Below are 7,500 nucleotides of genomic sequence, written 5' to 3'. Positions count from 1 at the left end.
CAGTTCCCTAGCAAGTCAAAGGGTCAACCGAAATAGAAGGACAAATGTCTGTGATGTAGTGCTAACAGAAATATTAGAAATCTTTATGTTTGCATTTATTTGAACTTAGAGGTGGGCAGCAAGGGAACGGTGTTGGTGGCTCTGCTGTTCCAGGAAGTAATTACGTGTGACTTTGCCATCCTTGATGCAACACTATCAGATGCTGCTGCTGTGTATCGTGGCTCTGGTCGTTCCTCTGGCCAGTGCAGTTATCTACACTGGTGATTAGTAAAAGTATGGTTTAGCATGAAATCTTGGAATATCATGTGTTTGATTTTACTTTCTTTGGGGGAGTTTTTATTCTTGTTGCACTGATGAGTCCAAGTTTTGAAATATTTTATTAGTACCGCCGCGTCCTCCTTACCCAAGTCTGTCTCTCCCGTGTGATGTTCCACTAAGCTTAACCATATGGGCTGACAGCCAGACTATTCCCTTACGGGCGGTCTGCGTTAATTCCTCCACACATCTCATCCACTCTCACCCGCTCTCACCCGCTCTCACTCCCCGCTGTAAGCATCCTCGCCACTCCATTCAGGAAGAGAGCCATAACGACACAGCTAATACGTATTTATTGCTTGGTTTCGTCCAGTTTTTTTCCATGAATAAATTTCCAGTGTGGAGGAACCTTGACTACATAGATACTGTCGCATGACTGACTGGCTGTCTTGCGGCCTACTTTGTTAACTGATGGGCGAGTGCTTTAACTGGCTGTAACCTTAGGTTATAGGATGTCTGGCTGCTGGCAGATGGGTATGTTTCGTGTATTGGGCGGTGCATAGGCTGGCTCTTCTTTGAGATCACCTTTAACCCTCCGGTGATTTTCATACGATGCTGAGATTGTGAGGTCGGCGTGACCAGCCTGGTGTAGAGCATACACGGCAAGATCTCGCCAACGCGCCACTTTGCTTTACTACTTCCCATCAGTTGATGACGTGATCTTGGCCGGTGGTAGGAGGGAACGCGGCTTCTCCATGCCCAGCACGTAGCCAAGGCTATATCTACACTGTCATTCTGGAAAACGATTTGATATATTATGAGAGAAGGTGATCGTATATTACATGCGAGTACTGAAGGTGCAAGAATCTGTAGTAATGACATATTGATGTGTGATATCAAGCGTTAAGACAGAGCCACTTCTGGAATGTTTTGAATAGGCTGGCGAGCAGGTCATCTGCCCCCTTAGAGGCAGCCGTTTGAACGAGAACCCTCCTACAGCTTTAGGTTCCTCCGTCGAGCAGTTTATGCGTGTGCCAAGAAGGCGAGGTTAGACCAAAATTCTACATTTCAAACTCACAAATTTAAGTTTAGTGAAACGATGTCACAAGTATACAAACAAATCAGAATGGAAATAAATCCACGAAATGAAATTTGTTGGTTCATGTTCATTATTATATAGTTACTACGTTCCATAATTCCCTTCCCTACCCTCTGCTCAGACTGCTCCTTAACATTACACCGCCTTCAGAAAACTTTTAACAGGTGTTTGCAATTCATTATTAAAGTTGTGGCGTCTTCGTTCCCTTGCCACGGCACGGAAACATTCAGAAATTTTCAGCTTAATGGCCTTAATGGGAACATAAACCCTGCACTTCAGCAAAATGTGTTAGTGCGCTTTCCTTCTCCGCGTGTGTGGAGTGAAGCGAGGCGCCTGGCTTTCGACACCCTCTGAGGTTTCTTTATTGTACTTTTATTTAGGTGTAATTTTAGCGTTGTATGACAGAGAGAGAGAGAGAGAGAGAGAGAGAGAGAGAGAGAGAGAGAGAGAATTTCGTGGAAGAAAGATCGTTGTAGTTCTTAAAGTTACTTGATTCTCTCCCTCTTGAAAGCTTCGAACTCACAGACAAAAGGGAAAGCGGAAAGCTTGCCGGCTATTATTAATAGGATGTGAACGGAAAGCCCTAGGGGAGAAAAAAAAGTTCCTAGCCGGATGATATTAAGTTAAACGTGACGAGTGTTAATCGTTGTGTGTGTGTGTGTGTGTGTGTGTGTGTGTGTGTGTGTGTGTGTGTGTGTGTGTGTGTGTGTGAGAGAGAGAGAGAGAGAGAGAGAGAGAGAGAGAGAGAGAGAGAGAGAGAGAAAATGCTGTTATAGTTTAACCTGTCGTATTGATATCCAGGACTGTAAACAATTTAGAGTCAACGCCAAACAACTTTGGAAACAATGTAGAGTCACGAGAGAGTGAGTGAGTGACGTCTCCAACGGCACACAGTATTCAGAGCACCGCCCAGTCTGTCCATCCATGCAGTAGCACTATACACTCAGTCCGATGGTGGTCCTTGACTGGGTGAGATTACGGCTGACAGTTCATCACTTGTGTTCGCAAGACGGCTGATGGAGTCTCAACAAACTATAGATTTGATGAATGGAAGGAACAGCAAGATCTACATGTTAGCTCTCAAACGCCACATACGGCCATTGTCTTGAAACACACACACACACACACACACACACACACACACACACACACACACACACACACACACACACACACACACACACACACACACACACACACACACACACACTCTCACTCTCTCTCTCTCTCTCTCTCTCTCTCTCTCTCTCTCTCTCTCTCTATATATATATATATATATATATATATATATATATATATATATATCTGTGTGTGTGTGTGTGTGTGTGTGTGTGTGTGTGTGTGTGTGTGTGTGTGTGTGTGTGTGTGTGTGTGTGTGATCATTGGGCTGAATTTCATATTTGTATCATACATAATAATACGAATGAGTGTCGTCAACTTCAACTTAAAAAAGCAAATGTGTAACTAAATAAATAAATTGATACGCTAACTAAAGAAGCTGTTTCTTGAGCAGAAATGTAGAAGCGGTATTGGTGGTGTATGTGTGCCACGAGGAACGGATGACAAGTGCTGAATGTCTGAACCTGGTGCAGAGGAATGTGTTCTTCTGACTGCAAGGCCACATAGTAAGGCACAGCAAATGAGACGATTGAGGACACATGAAAACATAGTGAAAAAAAAAAGAAAAACAAAAAAATGAGTAGATACAAAATATTGATTTGGCAGGAAGTCATATACAGACAACTTTATTATACACACAGCACGTGAAAATTGCCGCAGCTGAATGCGTAATAGCAGACGTGAATGAATTTATATTTGCGTTGCTCCACTGCAGCTTGGTGGCAAATATTAAGCTTCACAATAATCATGTAATAACGCTAGAAACGAGCATTGCCTCCCCACAGAAGCAGACATCCTGGAGGGGCAGAGAATGGCAAGGTGGCGATCGTCAGACCTGCGGCCCTGCCCGTCTAGACTCGATCGTGCGGCAAATTAATTGATCTTTCAACTAAGTCCACTGAAGTCATTCACCCACTCTTGGCTCTTCTTTTCTTTCCTCCTTTTGTGTGTGATTTATTTTTAGTCACCATCTCCAGCGTCTTCAAATCCCTCCGGGAGCAGAGGCAAGGATGAGGCAGCTCCGATAGTAAAAACTCAGTGAAAACTCAACGACTAGATCCTACATACACCTGACACTTGAACCATGACGGAGTGGAAGGCATACTGTGCGTGGTCTTTCTCATTTGAATGTGTTTATAAACAATAATTAAACATTCCGGAAAATCAGTAAGGAGAAAAATCGATAAAAGCAAAAGAAGGAAGCTGAGTAGCAATATTACTTGAAGGGGCAGGGAAGGGTGAGGAAAGGGTTGGGGGTGGGCTGGGTACAGGCGAGGCGGAGGCCCGGGCTGAGTGATGACACAACTCAGATCGTCAGCGGGATAAATGCCTCAGGCAAACGTAATCTTTCCCTGCAGTGTTTATTGTTGCTTCCCTCCGCCCGCCTCCCGCTGCTGACGAGGCCTGTGGTCCTCCCGCTGTGAAGGTGATATACGCGACACTACAGACTTTCATTCTTAGGCAGGGGGCGGGGATTGGTGTCCAAAGGGAATGCAGTAGCCTTTTATTTGCTTGGACGATATTCTCTTCCCAGTGCTATTGCTATAATAGCTCTCCAGAAAATTATTATTTTTTTTTTTCCTCCTAGGGTGCGTGAGCTTGAAATGTGTAGCAATATTCGGTCAGGCTGAGGGAAGGCCAAAGGCCGTGTGGTCTCTGTGCTGGACCTGGAGTAATTGGAGAGGGTGGGTTCGAAAATCTTATTTTTGTGCTCCGGGAAACGCCGGACCGCGAGCCCTTAACTCCGCCTGATTGATATTAGTTGCTCAAGTGCTCGGGAAGATTGCCAAAGATCAATACTCCAGTCAAAAGCTGAGAACCTCCAGAGGGAGGTGAAGGGGAGGAGGAAGAATGAGGGAAGCGAACAGTAGAGTGAGTGTATGGTTGAGATACGAATTGGGGGATGGGCGATGCAGGAGTGAATAGGTGAGTCCGGGAAATAGCTTCAAGAAAGGGAAGTAACGGAAGGGAAAGGATGAGGAAGGACTCAGAATGTATGTTTCTTTCTTTGCGTATCATATTTTGACATTGACAGCAGTGGTGGCAGGTATGGTTGGAATCTGTATATACTTTTTTTTCTCTCAGAGTAATATTCTGTACATCTAATAGAACATTCTTAACAGCAGCTTCCCCAACTGTTGACTTTAGAAGAAAGCTATACTGGAACACAATGTATGCGAGAGGTATGTACAACAGTTTTAGGGGAGATGAATTCCAGGAATGGTGTCTGTAATTGGGTTAATGATTATAGCATATTCAACTTCAGATATGTAAAATGGAATTATGTTTATATTAATTAGACCTAACGAGTTACAACGAGAGAAAAAAAATAATTTTGCTTTTGTATTTTAAAACCAAAACTTCATGACAAAGTAGCTTATTATCTAGAAAGCAATTGTGAGGTCGCGAATGTTGCTGGCTGCTGGGATGTTCCAGCACCATCCACTGAGACGATGACACTTTCAACAAGTTCAGTACTTTATCCATTTGTTTCATAGTTACTTGGTGGACAACTGCGATCGGTGACATCTCTTGAAAAATGTAAATTTTGACAAGCCACATGATGTGGGCCCTTGTGCCTCTCGTCCTTTGCAGACAAATAGGGAATAGATAGGAACTTTGTTTTATAATTCTTCCTAGTCTTGAGAAAAATAAAGCTTTCGCAATCAGTATTAACGATGGTGGATGTGGTGGTGGTGGTGGTGATAAGATGTTCCCACAGTTGAGCTCCGTGTCAGGTTCTTTGAGATTTATGCGCGTCACATCAGAGAAACGATCGACACGGTGTTACGTGTTCGTTAAGTAATTCTTCCTGCATTTTAGTGAACTTATTGAATTTCTAGGAATTAATTATTTTCTGTCGTTTGAAGTAATTCGAATATAAATGGAATATCACTGGAATTTATAATCTCTCTTGCTATGCAAATTAGTTTATTTGCATAGAGCAATTGTAAAAGGTCAGCAGTCCATGATGTAAGGGGAGACAAGAATGGAAGGAGGAAACAACCACTTAATGGAGTGGTAGGTCTTCAGGAATCCCCCTCAAATATTGGGTGGTGATAGCTCTTATATTGTGGGTGCACTGGCGTGGGTCTCCTTTATGCACTGCTCGTCGTGCAGGCGTGGAAGGAGGGGAGAGACTGCAACATAGAGGGGTTATTACACTTGATGTCGGTGGGGAGGCGAGAGAGGGAATCCTGTTGAATGGCAATGGTGGCGCCTGCTCCGAGTGTTGGTGGCGGCCGCTCTGATGTTGATTGTGGGGGAGACTGCCCAGTAGGCCCAGCTGTGGCAGGAGCGGCGGGCGCACGAGTTTTCTGTGGGCCCGCACATCTGCCGTCACCTGCTGCCGGTCCTCTCCTTGTGTGAGAAGTGACGCCACACGCTGCAGACCGAGCCGTGCCGGGCAGGGGAGCGCTGCGCGACATAATTCTGAGGAGGTTTATACTTGAAAGGAAATAAAAGGAAAAAAAAAAAGTGTCTGGTTTGAAAAAAGTAATTACTGGTTGTACGTGACAGCTAAGATTTTCGTCTTGCTGGATACATATTTTAGCCTTTAGCCTCAACGATACAAGGCCATTCATATGTCGCAAGAATACCAATGTGAATATGAAACTTAGTCAAAATTCCTGACTGGAAGCGTGTTGCTTGAGATTCTGTGTCCAGCTCCTGAAATGCGTATACAAGTATTGTCACTACACTTTCCCCGTAAAAAAGGCAGTTAGTGGCCCTAACGAAGAATAACATGCGAGTATTAGTGGAAAGGCTGTAGCAGAGACGTCACTCTTCCTCCATCAGTCGCTGCAAATCAAGGGAGCTCACCTGCCTTTGTTGCTGAGGCTGTGACACCGAGTGATTCACGCACGCCAGGAATGACAGGCAGCACACCCCACTGAACATGAAGGAATCCGCCTTAAGGACTGTTCACTGTTGCAACAAAGTGATATGTGTAGTAGATTATCACTTCATATTATTGTTATTATTATTATTATTATTATTATTATTATTATTATTATTATTATTATTATTATTATTATTATTATTATCATTATTATTATCATTATTATAATTATCATCATTATGATTATTGTCATCATCATCATCAATATAAGTATTAGTAGTAGTAGTAGTAGTAGTTCTCTTTATTGTTGTTGTTGTTATTATTATTATTATTATTATTATTATTATTATTATTATTATTATTATTATTATTATTATTATTATTATTATTATTATTATTATTATTATTATTATTATTATTATTGTTATAATTATTATTATTATTATTGTCATTGTTGTAGATGTTTTTATTATTTTTGCTTTTTATGTTATTTTTTTTATTATTGTGGTATGTTCTGGTTCATTTCATAATTACAATGATGCATAGATCTCAGTGACTGCATAGGCCAGCACTACTTCGTGTGTGTGTGTGTGTGTGTGTGTGTGTGTGTGTGTGTGTGTGTGTGTGTGTGTGTGTGCACGCGCGCGCGCGTGTGCTAATGTATGTGCGCGGGTACTCCTGCGTGCGTGTACAGCTATGAGGGTAGAGGACATTGGAACGCTCTTGCTTCCAGTATAAAAGGAGAGAGAGAGAGAGAGAGAGAGAGAGAGAGAGAGAGAGAGAGAGAGAGCAAAGGCCCTATGACAAGGAAGGAGGGAAGAGGGAAATGTAGGCAGAAGACTAGAAATAGGAGGTAGGGAAAGGAGAGATAGAATCCCTCCATCCTGTCTCGAACAAAGAGGAGGAGGAAAGAAGAAAAAAAAAAAGACATAAATGAAAGTAATGAAGTAAAAGGGGGGAGAAAAAAGAGGAAATGACTATGATGATAATTATACTCATCATGAAGGAAGATAAAGCTTACTGAAGAAGAAAGAAGGGAAATAACAGTCCAAGCCAGACCGAAAGGGACGGACAAGGAGGAGGAGGAGGAGGAGGAGGAGGAGGAGGAGGAGGGTGAGCCAAAACTGCTGCATCAGGCAAAATGGAATGTTTGTGCACGAGAGTCTGTGGGCCGAGAGGATGAGAG

General features: G+C 42.9%; 1 protein-coding gene and 1 long non-coding RNA gene across 3 annotated transcripts in view; one reads left to right on the top strand and one right to left on the bottom strand.

The window, feature by feature from the left end:
- The window catches only part of LOC123514327, a 45,983-nt gene that overhangs the window by 9,196 nt on the left and 29,287 nt on the right, over window positions 1-7,500 (top strand). The window lies entirely within an intron of this gene.
- The window catches only part of LOC123514328, a 7,803-nt gene continuing 4,737 nt past the window's right edge, over window positions 4,435-7,500 (bottom strand). Inside the window, exons 2-3 of the long non-coding RNA XR_006677573.1 lie at window positions 6,296-6,400; window positions 4,435-5,905 (exon numbers count right to left, since the gene is read on the bottom strand). This is a non-coding gene — a long non-coding RNA (uncharacterized LOC123514328). The remainder of the gene's footprint in view (window positions 5,906-6,295; window positions 6,401-7,500) is intronic.

The sequence above is a fragment of the Portunus trituberculatus genome, chromosome 37 (genome assembly GCF_017591435.1).
Source record: "Portunus trituberculatus isolate SZX2019 chromosome 37, ASM1759143v1, whole genome shotgun sequence".
Classification (NCBI taxonomy): Eukaryota; Metazoa; Arthropoda; class Malacostraca; order Decapoda; family Portunidae; genus Portunus; species Portunus trituberculatus.
This window is presented reverse-complemented; position numbering and strand designations above follow the sequence as displayed.